Source organism: Myodes glareolus, chromosome 2 (assembly GCF_982192425.1).
Source record: "Myodes glareolus chromosome 2, mMyoGla1.1, whole genome shotgun sequence".
Lineage (NCBI taxonomy): Eukaryota > Metazoa > Chordata > Mammalia > Rodentia > Cricetidae > Myodes > Myodes glareolus.
In genome coordinates, this window is record NC_142027.1 from 15,028,152 (window position 1) to 15,041,393 (window position 13,242).

The window sequence follows — 13,242 nt, forward strand, 5'->3', positions numbered from 1 at the left end:
ATACTATACTAATAACTTAATATCAGTAATGGGAAATTAATCAAAACCTGCCATTTAAAGACCTTTTCTCCAACATAATATCTTTAATGATTATTTGGGAATTTCACATTATGCACACCAATCACACTCACTTCCCAGTCCTTCCAGGTCTGGTCCTAAATCTTGTGACATCCCCCTGCCAAAAAGTGAAAAAAGAAGAAGGAAAAAAAGAACAATTTCAATTTGTATTGGTCCCATATACTGACTGGAGCATGGGCAAATTCCCAGAACTTCTTCGCCTGCGGTGCCTCCAGAAGCCATTAATTGTGGACAGCTATACTTCAGCATCCTTATCACAATTTTTAAGCATTCTCTTTGATGACGTTCAGTCTAAGTTGTTTCTATTTTTGGAGATGGGGATAGTTGGCTGGGGGTAGGGGCTGTTACATAAGCTCAAGGACAATGTTGAAAATGATTTTTCATGACTTCATACGTGCATATAAAATGTACATGTTCCTGTGGTTTTTCTTTTTTTATTTTTCCATTCAAAAATTTACTCCCCTCCTCCCATTTCCTTCCCCCTCCCCCACTCACCCTCCTCCCTCCTCTTTCCTCCTTAAGAGAGGGCAGGGAATCCTGCCCTGTGGGAAGTCCAAGGCCCTTCGCCACTCCATCCAGGCCTAGGAAGGCATGCATCCAAATAGACTAGTATCCCAAAAAGCGAGTACGTGCAGTAGAAACAAGTCCCAGGGCCTTTATCAATGGCTTCTCAGTCAGCCCCAATTGTCAGTCACATTTAGAGAGTCTGGTTTGATAACATGCTCCTTCAGTCCCGGTCAGGCTGAATTTGGTGAGCTCCCATTAGAACAGGCACACTACCTCAGTGGGTGGACCAACCCCTCCCGGTCCTGACTTTCTCGCTCATCTTCTCCCTCCTTCTGCTCTTCAACTGGACCTTGGGAGCTCAGTCCATTGCTCTGATGAGGGTCTCTGTCTCTATCTCCATCCGTCGCCAGACAAAGATTCTAAGTGATATTCGAGATAATCATCAGTGTGACAGTGGGGCAAGGACAGTTCAGGCAACCTCTCCTCTGCTGCTCAAGGACCTAGCTGGGGACATCCCCGTGAATACCTGGGATTCCCCCGAGAGCCACGCCTCTTGCCAGCTCTAAAATGGCTCCCTTAATGTAGCTATCTTCTTCCCTGCTCCTATATCTGCCCTTCCTCCATCTCCACCCTCCCACTCCCCCAAGCTCTCCCCAGTCTTTCCCTTCTCCCTTCTCTCTCCCCCTCTCGCCTTCCCCCAGCCCCACCCCACCCCCACCCCTATGCTCCCACCTTTTGCCCAGCGATCTTGTTCGCTTACAATTTCGATGAGGATCTATATGTGCTTTTCTTTGAGTCACCTTGTTATTTGGCTTCTCTAAGCTTGTGAACTAAAGGCTTAATGTCCTTTGTTTATGACTAGAGTTCACTAATGAATGAGTACATACCGTATTCATCTTTTTGGGTCTGGGTTATCTCACTCAGGCTAGTGTTTTCTATTTCCATCCACTTGCATGCAAAATTCAAGATGCCATTGTTTTTTACTGCTGAGTAGTACTCTAATATGTATATATTCCACATTTTCTTTATCCATTCTTCCATTGAGGGGCATCTAGGTTGTTTCCAGGTTCTGGCTATTACAAATAATGCTGCAATGAACATAGTTGAACAAATGCTTTTGTAGTATAATTGGGCATCTCTTGGGTATATTCCCAAGAGTGGTATTGCTGGATCCTGAGGTAGGTTGGTTCTCAATTTCCTGAGAAACCACCATACTGACTTCCAAAGTGGTTGCACAAGTTTGCATTCCCACCAGCAATGGATGTGTGATCCCCTTAACTCCACATCCTCTCCAACATAGGCTATCATTGGTGTTTTTGATTTTAGCCATTCTGACAGGTGTAAGATGGTATCTCAAAGTTGTTTTGATTTGCATTTGCCTGATTGCTAAGGAGGTTGAACATGACCTGAAGTGTCTTTTGGCCATTTGAACTTCTTCTGTTGAAAATTCTCTGTTTAGTTCAGTACCCCATTTATTTAATTGGGTTAAATAGAATTTTAATATCTAGTTTATTGTGTTCTTTATATATTTTGGAGATCAGACCTTTGTCCGATGCGAGGTTGGTGAAGATTTTCTCCCATTCAGTAGAATGTCTTTTTGTCTGTTTGACAATGTCCTTTGCTTTACAGAAGTTTCAGGAGGTCCCATTTATTCAATGTTGTTCTTGCTCTCTGTGCTACGGGGGTTTTACGTAGGAAGTGGTTTCCTGTGCCCATGTGTTGCAATCTACTTCCCACTTTCTTTTCTATCAGGTTCAGTGTGGTCAGATTTATATTGAGGCCTTTAATCCATTTGGACCTGAGTTTTGTGCAGGTGATAGATATGGATTTGTTTTCATTCTTCTACAGGTTGACATTCAGTTATGCCAGCACCATTTGGTGAAGATGCTTTCTTTCTTCTGTTGTATTCTTTTAGATCCTTTCTCAAAAATCAGGTGTTCATTGTAACATGAGGGGCTGTCTTGTTGGGGTTTCTGTCCCACCCGGCACCCCAACAAGTCAACAAACCCCAAAGAAAATCACACACAGGACTCCATAAGATTATAAACTGATTGGCCCATTAGGTCAGGCTTCTTATTAGTCCTTGTAACTTATATTAATCCATTATCATTATCTATGTTAGCCATATGGTTTGGTACCTTTTTCAGCTGTCAGCTCACATGTTGCTTCTTCGGTGATCTGGGCAGGAATGGCAGAGGGAGCTTCCTGCTTTACAGAATATTCCTGTTCTCATCGCCCCGCCTCTACTTCCTGTCTGATTGACCCACCTATACTTTCTGCCTGGCCAATCAGCGTTTTATTAAAATACATGATTGACAGAATACAGACAATTCTCCCACACCAGTTCATAGGTTTGTGGATTAATATCCAGGTTTTCGATTCAATTCCATTGGTTGACGTTTCTGTTTTTATGCCAGTACCAACCTGTTTTCATTACTGTAGCTCTGTAATAGAGTTTGAAGTCAGGGATGGTAATGCCTCCAGAAGTCCCCTTATTTTATAGGATTGTTTTGGCTATCCTGGGTTTTTTTGTTTTTCCATATAAAGTTGATTAATGTTCTCTTGAGGTCTGTGAAGAATTTTGTTGGGGTTTTGATGGGGGTTGTGTTGAATTTATAAATTGCCTTTGGTAGAACTGCCGTTTTTACTATGTTGATCCTACTTATCCAAGAGCATGGGAGATCCTTCCATTTTCTGGTGTCCTCTTCAATTTATTTTTTCAAATCCTTAAAGTTCTTGTCAAATAGATCTTTCACTTTCTTGCCTAGTGTTACCCAAAGATATTTTATATTATTTGTGGCTGTAGTGAAAGGTGAAGTTTCTCTGATTTCCCTTTCTGTTTCTCTATCCTTTGTGTATAGGAAGGCTACTGATTTTTTGGAGTTGATCTTGTATCCTGCCTCATCACTGAAGGTAATTATCAGCTGTAGGAGTTCTGTGATAGAGTTTTTGGGGTAACTGATGTATACTATCATATCATCTGCAAATAACGAAAGTTTGACTTCTTCCTTTCTGATTCGAATCCGCTTGATCTTCTTATGTTGTCATATTGCTATTGCTAGAACTTCAAGCACTATGTTGAAGAGATATGGTGAAAGTGGACAGCCTTGTCTTGTTCCTGATTTTATTGGAATGGCTTTGAGTTTCTCTCCATTTAATTTGATACTAGCTGTTGGTTTGCTGTATATTGCTTTTATTATATTTAGATATGATCCTTGTATCCCTAACCTCTCCAAGACCTTTATCATAAAGGGATGTTTAATTTTGTCAAATGTTTTTCAGCATCTGAAGGAATGATCATATACTTTTTTTCTTTCATTTATATGATGGATTACATTCATAGATTTTCATATGTTGAACAAGTCCTGCATCTCTGGAATGAAGCCTTCTTGATCATAATGAATAATTTTTTAATGTGTTCTTGTATTCCGTTTGCCAGTATTTTATTGAGAATTTTTTGCATCAATGTTAATGGTGAGATTGGTCTGTAATTCTCTTTCTTCGTTGTGTCTTTGTGTGGTTTTGGTATCAGGGAAACCATAGCTTCATAAAAAAAAGTTTGGCAATGACTCTTCTGTTTCTGCTATGTGAAACACATTAAGGAATATAGGTATCAGCTCTTCCTTGAAGTCCTGGTAAAATTCTGCATTAAATCAATCTGGTCCTGACCTTTTTTTGGTTGGGAGGGTTTTTTTTATGACAACTTCTATTTCTTCCCTGCTTGTAGGTCTATTTAAATTGTTCACTTGCTTTTAATTCAATTTTGGTATATGGTATTTATCTAAAAACAAGTCCATTTCTTTTACATTTTCCAACATTGTGGCATATAGGCTTTTGTATTAGACCTAATGATTCTCTGAATTTCCTCAGTGTCTGTTGTTATGTCCCCTTTTCATTTCTGATCTTGTTAATTTGCATGTTCTCTTTCTGCCTTTTGATTAGTTTGGATAGGGGTTTGTCAATCTTGTTGATTTTCTCAAAGAACCAGTTCTTTGTTTCATTGATTCTTTGGATTGTTTTCTGTGTTTCTATTTTGTTGATTTCACCCTTCAGTTTGATTATTTCCAGTCTTCTACTCCTCCTCTGTGAGACTGCTTCTCTTTTTTCTAGCACTTTCAGCTGTGCTGTTAAGTCTCTAATGTGAGCTTTCTCCATTTTTTTAATGTGTGCACTTAGTGCTATGAACTTTCCTCTTAGCACTGCTTTCATAGTGTCCCAAAGATTTGGGTATGTTGTGTCTTTATTTTCTTTGAATTCAAGGAAGTCTTTAATTTCTTTCTTTATTTCTTCCCTGACTAAGGTGTGGTTCAGTAGTTGACTGTTCAGTTTCCATGAGTTTGTAGGCTTTCTGGGGATAGAATTGTTGTTAAATTCTAACTTTATTCCATGGTGATCCGATAAGACACAGGTGGTTGCTAAAATTTTTTTAAATCTGTGGAAGTCTGCTTTGTTATCGAGTATGTGATCAATTTTTGAGAAGGTTCCATGAGATGCTGAGAATAAGGTATATTCTTTTCTATTTTGGTGGAATGTTCTATAGATGACTGTTAAGTCCATTTGATTCATTACTGCCATTATTTCTCTTATTTCTCTGTTAGGTTTCTGCCTGGTTGACCTGTCCATTGGTGAGAGAGGAGTGTTGAAGTCTCCTACTATTAGTGTGTGTGGTTTGATGTGTGTGTGCTTTGAGTTCTAGTAATGTTTCTTTTTTAATATTTATTTATTTATTATGTGCACAGTAGTCTCAGTATTCTGTCTGCATGTATGCTATAGGCCAGAAGAGGGCACCAGATCACATTACAAATGGTTGTGAGCCACCATGTGGTTGCTGGGAATTGAACTCAGGACCTTTGGAAGAGCAGGCAGTGTCCTTAACTGCTGAACCATCTCTCCAGCCCCTAGTAATGTTTTTCTTTAACATATGTAGATGATTTTATATTAGGGGCATAGATATTCAGGACTGAGACTTCATCTTGATGAATTGTTCCTGTTATGAATATAAAGTGTCCATCTCTTCTGATTGATTTTAGTTTGAAGTCAATTTTGTTAGTATAGCCACACCCACTTGTTTCTTAGGTCCGTTTGGTTGAAAAACCTTTTCCCAACCCTTTACTCCGAGTAAATGTCTGTCTTTGTGGTTGAGGTATGTTTCTTGTAAACAGCAGAATGTTGGATCCTGTTTTCGCATCCATTCTCTTTACATGTGTCTTTTTATAGGTGAACTGAGTTCATTGATATTAAGTGATATTAATGACCAGTGGTTGTTAACTTCAGTTATTTTTTTTTGATGGTAAAGTTTGTGTGTTTCCTTTCTTTGAGTTGTGCTGGTAGAGGGTTGTCAGATGTCTGTGTTATTTGGATGTTGTTGAGTTGATGGGTTGTGATTTTTCCTTCTATTCCTTTCTGTAAGGCTGGGTTTGTGACTACGTATTGTTTAAATTGTTTTTATCCTGGAATATCTTGTTTTCTCCATTGATGGTGAAAGAAAGCTTGCCTGGGTTTAGTACTCTGGGCTTGAATCCATGGTCTCTTAGTTTCTGCAGCACATCTATACAAGACCTTCTGGCTTTCATGGTTTCCATAGAGAAGTCAGGTGTAATTCTGGTAGGTTTAGCTTTATGTGTTACTTGACCTTTTTCCTTTGCTGCTCTTAATATTCTTTCTTTATTCTGCATGTTTTGTGTTTTGATTATTATATGTTGAGGAGATTTTTTTTGATCCAGTTTATTTGGTGTTCTGTATGCTTCTTGTACCTTCATAGGAATATCCTTCTTTAGGTTGGGAAAATTTTCTTGTATATTTTTTTGAATATATTTCCTGGGCCTTTGAGCTGTAATTCTTTTCCTTCTTCTATCCCTTTTATTCTTAGGTTTGGTCTTTTCATGGTGTCCCAGATTTCCTGGATGTTTTGTGTTAAGAATTTGTTGGATTTGCTGTTTTCTTTGATCAGTGCATTTATTTCCTCTATAGTATCTTCAGCATCTGAGATTCTTTCTTCTATCTCTTGTATTCTGTTGGTTATACTTGTTTATGTAGTCCCTGTTCATTTACCCAGATTTTCCATATTCAACCATCCCTCAGTTTGTGTTCTCTTCATTCCCTGCATTTCAGTTTTCAAGACTTAAACTATTTCCCTTACCTGTTTGATTGCTTTTTCTTGGTTTTTTTGGATATCTTTGAGGGGCTTATTCATTTCTTCTAACTTTTTGTTAGTCTTCTCATCCATTTCTTTAATGGAGTTTTTCATATCCTATTTAATGGTCTCTAACACTTTCATAATGTTACCTTTAAAGTCTATTTCTTCTACTTCTTCTGGATTAGGGTGTTCAAGTCTCCCTGTTTTATGTTCGTTGGATTCTGGTGTTATCGTGTTGCTTTTTCAGATTATTGGAGGAATTCTTTCATTGGCGCTTGCCCATCTCTACCTTCAAATGCTGTTAGGAGAGTCTTGGTGGCTTGGTCCAATCTTTGATGTGGCTACCTGTGTATTTGTGGGTTTTTCTTGGTCTGCCCTCTCTTAGGACCCCTCAGCACTAGAGTTGTCTCTCAGATCCTTTCCACCCTGATGTAGGCTGTGGTGAAGGATTTAAGGACCCTGCAGATGGAAAGAAGTGCTTGGGGGGCAAGCTGGGATGGGATAAGTAGAGAAAGGCAGTACCAGGGAGAAGCCCCCCTGAATGGCCAGAAAGTTTAGGGGACTGGGGGGGGGTACCTTGCTCCATTCCTGGGGTGTCCCACAGGCCAATCGGGCACTCACTTACCCCTTCAGAAGGAACTTCTCTTACAGGATCAGGGCCACTTGCTGGCCAGGGACCCTGCAGACAAAAGGGCAGGCTTGCTAGGTGCAGGCTTAGTGGAATAAAGAAACTCCTGCAGCAGTTGCACTCACCACTTTGTCCCCAGACCCTCAGCCCCGCAGCAGGCTGATTTGGGGGAATCCTATGACCCCACAGATGGAAAGGGGTGCTTGGGGGTAATCTGGGATGGGATAAGAAGAGAAAGGCAGTAGCAGGGGACAATCCCCCACTGAATGACCAGAAAGTTTAGGGTATTGGAAGGTGCCTGTACTCCATTTCTGGAGTATCTGGCTGGCTGGTCAGGCACACATTCCCCCCTCCTGATGGATCTTCTGGTACAGGATCAAGGCCACTTGCTGGCCAGGGACCTCGCAGACAAAAGGGCCCTGTTATTTTTCTTGAAGTTATTAATGAATAAGGAAACCAGAAAGATGTAATAACAAACCGAAGGACTCAAGGACTCAATTCATTTGTGAAATTAATTTATAAATAACCACAAAACATACAAGAGTGTTCTGTGATCATATAGCTGAGGGACACAATTTATATTTTTGGACAAAACTACTTCTATTTCTTCCAATTCTCTAACAGTTTCTATTTGCAAAACACTGTAAAAGAGTTGATTCAATGGTGGCAGGATAGGACCACATGATCTCCAAGGCTATTGCATTTCAGTGAATGGACATTCAAAAATCTCATTATTGCTCATTACAATTATCTTCCATCATTTTCCTAAGTCTTTAAAAATTCATTTGTGTGTGTGTGGAGGGGGATATATTTGTGTGTGCAGGTGCATGAGCTCATGTATGTGCATGCAGGTGGAGGCTAGAGAAACTTTGGATCTCATTCTCAGGAATGTTGACTCGGGGTCCCTCAATTGGCCTGGAGCTAACCAAGCAGACCACAATGACTTGACTACTGAATCATATGCTTCTTTCTGTCCCTACCTTCTAAGCATTGGAATTAAAGCATATACCACCACACTGATAATTTTACAAGGGTTCGTTTATTTTTGCTAGTATTTTAACAACAATAATAATAATTGGTGTTTATGTATGATGTATGTGTATGTGATATATGTGTGATGTGTATGTGTGTGATATGTATGAATGCAGATGCACTTGTGTCATGGCATGTGTGTGGAGGTCAGAGGACAACTTTTGAAAGTCAGTTCTTTCCTTCCACCATGGGTTTCTCGGTTTGAACTTGGGTCATCAGGCTTGTTTAGTGTTGTGTGGCAGACTTTAAGAATGAAACATGTAGAAAAGTGAATAGAAACATATGACAATTCACTCAAGAAAAATAATCCATGACGGAACAGAGTAACAGTTACACCAGTGTCAAATTTTGTCAACTAATGAGTTTTTATTGGGGCTACTAACATGAATATGGGAGAGAAGTTACTTAAAAAGAGCAGTGGTAACTCAAAAGCAAGTTAGCTGCATTGCTAAAAGCCCATCTCAACATGGGTGAGGGTGCCTAGAAGCTGAAAGCCTGGATCTGTCCCTGCAGCCACAGAAGTCCAAAGCTTTCCCTTCAGCCAGCCAGAGTCTTCTCCTGCAGCCATTGCTTACCCCTTAGTTTACTTCTGGAGAGAGACCATGCAGAATCTTGCAAGTTTTCATTCTCCCATACTTTGACTTAAGGCTTAGTCCCTGACTCTCATGAGACTTCTAAGACCTTCTGCAGAGAATTTTCATACTGGAGGAACTACACAGAACAAGTGTTTTTACCACAGAGACATCTCAGCCGCCCTTTACATGGGTTCTAAGTATTGCATTTGGTACCCCATGGATGTGAGACAAACATTTGATGGAATAAGCTACTCCCCAACTCTCCAAAGTGCTCAATTGCCATTATTATTGCTTTAAACAAATGACCTGATTTTGGTTTTCTAATGATTTTCTAGTCAAAAAAGATGAAATTGCTTTAAAACTTTTTCATGTATCTTCTTGTCCTCTACTTCCACATTCATGAATAGGATGACTATTTTTCTTTAATAATAAAAAACCTATTCTTTATTAAAGTTTCAAAAAACCAAATTTGCATTTGGGACATTTTGAAAATATATAAAGTAAATACATACACAGTAAATACAAAAGTCGATCATAAAGTAATTCTTAGTACAAGATACTTCAAATTAAATAAGGACAAATATGATTTGTCACACTAACAAGTTTAAAGTTAAATGTAGCAGTCTACTTGTTTCTGTTTTGTTTGCTTTTATACAAACATTATTCTGGAGCAAGGGAACATGTGTCTCCGTTGTGCCAAAAATTCAGTGTGTGCAATGACAAGAAGAGAAATCCAACAGGAGAGCCAACATTTGGTAACTGAGCAGTATGGACAATCACATTCCCATCAATGGACAGAAAAATGATGGAGAACATTGTGGAAGTACCGATGCAGATGCTCAGTTCTTCAGATGAACAGCAATGCACAAGCCAAGTCCTACATAAACAGGACTTTCTGGGTGGTCATCCTGGCAGCATGAAGTATGATTCACTGAAGTGCAGAGAATTAGGGATGACAGAGGCCCAGATGACCCTGTGAGGCTCAAATGAAATAGAGTCCAGAAGCAATAGTGACTCCAAAGAGAAACTGTGAATATTATTTTTGTCCCGAGTCAAAAATACTCTTTCAGCGGGGAATACAGTGTATTCTTGACCCACCTCTTCCTTTTGCCCATCAATAAACAGCTCTTCGTTGTATTAGGCTTGACACCAAATCCTATTTCCTCATTCAAATCTGTTACATCCAGTCTTGGTGGCCGGAATTCACGGGCAGTGCCTGTCTTATTTATTCTCCTGTTACTGGGAACTAAAATATTTGGATTACATTACCCTTGACAATGAGAGTTCTTCTGGTACAAACATGATCACATTTAGCTGCCAAAAGTCTCAAACACAATTTTGCAAGCCACACATGAAATTTGCCTAATACGTTGGCGTCTATGTTTTCATTACACATTTCCTTTTCGTGTGGGGAAAAAAAAGTGTTTTTATCTCATAGCAAACCCTAACTTAACCTCAAGTGCAATCATTTTTAATTATAAATTAAAGATGTGTCAAGACAGCTTTCAGGTATTTTTTTTTTTCAGTTTTGAGGATTTTAGCGATAAACACTTGGTAAAAAATCACTTGTGGGTATAGAAGTAAATAGGAGGCCTGACTCCACTCAGAGATTATTTGCATTACACATGACAAGGAAAACATTGCTGATGAAATATAGCATGGGATACTACTGCACATCTTGGTGGTTTTAATGTATATGTGTGAAGTGGGTAGATTTGACCACAGATATATAGTGATGTGATTTTTCTTTTGTTTTTTTTTTTTTGCATGAATATGTGTGTGGCACCCATGCTTTTATGAATGTTTTCATGTGTGTGTTAGTGCCCATGTGTGTGCAGGCATGTACAAGCCAAAGATCGACACTGAGTATCTTCCTTGACTGCAATCCACTGTATATAGTGAGGCAGGATCTCTCACTAGAACCCAAAGCAAAACCAATTTGGCCATTCCAACTAGTCAGCTTACCATGGAATTTCTGGTCTCCTTTTCTGCTATCTACTGGTGAGGGGTGGTCGCCATGCTCACATGGCAATTATACAGATGATAAGGATCTGAACTCTGGTTCTCATGCTTGGGCAGGAAGGCTTTAGTCACTTAGTGATTCTTCCACTCCAAAGAATAATTTCTGTAGTGTAGAGTAGCAGTGAGTCACTCATTGACTTCTTATTCCATTGTCCTTAAAAGAGCTGGAATGTAGTCTGTGAGTGCCTAATGGCTAACTATGAAGGGTGAAGAAGGTAACTTTATTCTGAATGCATAAGAGAAAACTCCCTGTGACCTTCTAAGTAAAGTGCCACTATTGAAAACCATCAACTTAAGTGTAAACCATCCACTTAAACTGTACATTATTTCTTGGGGACCAATCTAAAACTTTATCACCACACATTACACATATAGTCATGTGTCATTACTATTCATACTCTATTATATAGCAGTGTGATGACATTCAGCTCTGCTATGGGACAACACTCTCTGTAAACTTTTGTAATTTGTTTTGGTTTAACTGATTGACCAGCAGCTAGGCAAGAAGTATAGGTGGAGTGACCAAACTAGGAGAATTCTGGGAAGAGAAAAGGCAGAAATTCAGTCACCAGTCAGACACAGAGGAAGCAAGATGAGAATGCCTCACTGGAAAATGTACCAAGCCATATGGCTAAACATAGATAAGAAATATATGTTATTTTAAGTTGTAAGAGCCAGGTAGTAACAAACCTGAGCAAAAGGACAAACATTTTATGATTAATTTAAGCCCCTTTGTGTTTATTTGGAATGGGAATGTCTGAGGGACAAAGGGGGACAGAAACTTCTGTCTACACAGCCCATAGGAAGCTGAGACCCCAGAGAAAAAAAAAGAGTGCCACTTTGAGTGTCTGGTTTGAACCTCAATGAGGATGCTAAATATTTCAAGTTTGTTTTCAAATTTAAAAGCAAAAGTATAAATTTTGCTTTTTACACTTCCATTGAAATATATGAAAAAATAAATTTTTTAATTTGCTTTCTTTACCCTCTCTGGAATTTTTAGCCAAGTCCAATTTTCCAAAAGGGTCATCTCTATCAGTTTCTAAGAGCAGATCCTAAATAGCTGTGGCTTGAACAGCAGTGCCCTTATGACAAAACTAAGAGAAATTAGTTGGATGACAGTTTCTAAAATCTCTTTTAGAGATTCCTTTCGTTCTTTCTTTTCTTTTTTTTAATACCTTCTTTTCTCTGTTAAATTCCAGAGACTAAGGATTCTTTTATAGCTAGCTTTGGAAAGGACAAGGAGACCCATCAAGACTCCACAACCATTCAGAGAAATTCAAGACAGCACTGTTTCTGGTGTGGATGACGTATTTTTCCAACATATTTTGACCACCTCAAAATTGGATATTGAGGGAAAAGATATGAAAAGCATTTCTAGCCAAGTGTAGAAATCCCAACAGTGTCTTAATAAATTCCGTACTATCTTCGCAAAGTAAGATTATTCCCCCAGCTAACATGTGAAAGGCTCATGATCCATCTGAGCTCTTAAAAAGACTTTGATGATGAAAGCAAACTGGAGTGTCTGATCCCTTTTTTTCCAAAGTGAGCCTCCACCCTAAATTTCCAACCATAATACTTAATTTGGCAATAGAACAGTAAGCATAAAAATGCATTTTTCTCATGAATTATATTTTTTCCCTACTTTTCATGACATTTATGCAGGCCAACTAGAAATGACTGTTCGTAGATTAAGTAACAAAGGTGTTTTGTTTTCTTTCCAGTAGCACACATTTTACTAATAAGGATTTGACCCAATAGAGTAAAGAAAAGAAATACGACTACTTTGTGGAAATAAATAGCATGCCCATCTGAAGTAAATTATCTATTTCAAAGTTCCAGTCCTTGTTAGCATCCCAGTGAGTGATGTGGCCCAAAGAGAGAAGTTATTTCTTAGAAGAAATCATTTACTTCATGTGGAAGAGGAACAAAGTCAGGACTCTTTTCTAGAGTCTTATCTTCCACCTAGATTTGGGGATGCACTTCATATGAGTTAATGGATCTCCAATAATACACTCATGATGAGATCTAGAGAATTTTTTTAGTTATTTAATGGATGCTATGATGTGAAAGGGGATATTTATTTTTAATTTATGCATATGTGTGTTTAAGTATGTGCATGCATATATGGGTGGCTACAGTGGCCAAAAAAGGGCATTGGAACCCCTGGAGCTGGAATTACAAAAGGTTGTGATTCTCCCAATATGAGTGCTAAGAACCAAGTCTTGGTACTCTAGAAAAGCAGCAAACACTCTTAATTGCTGAGG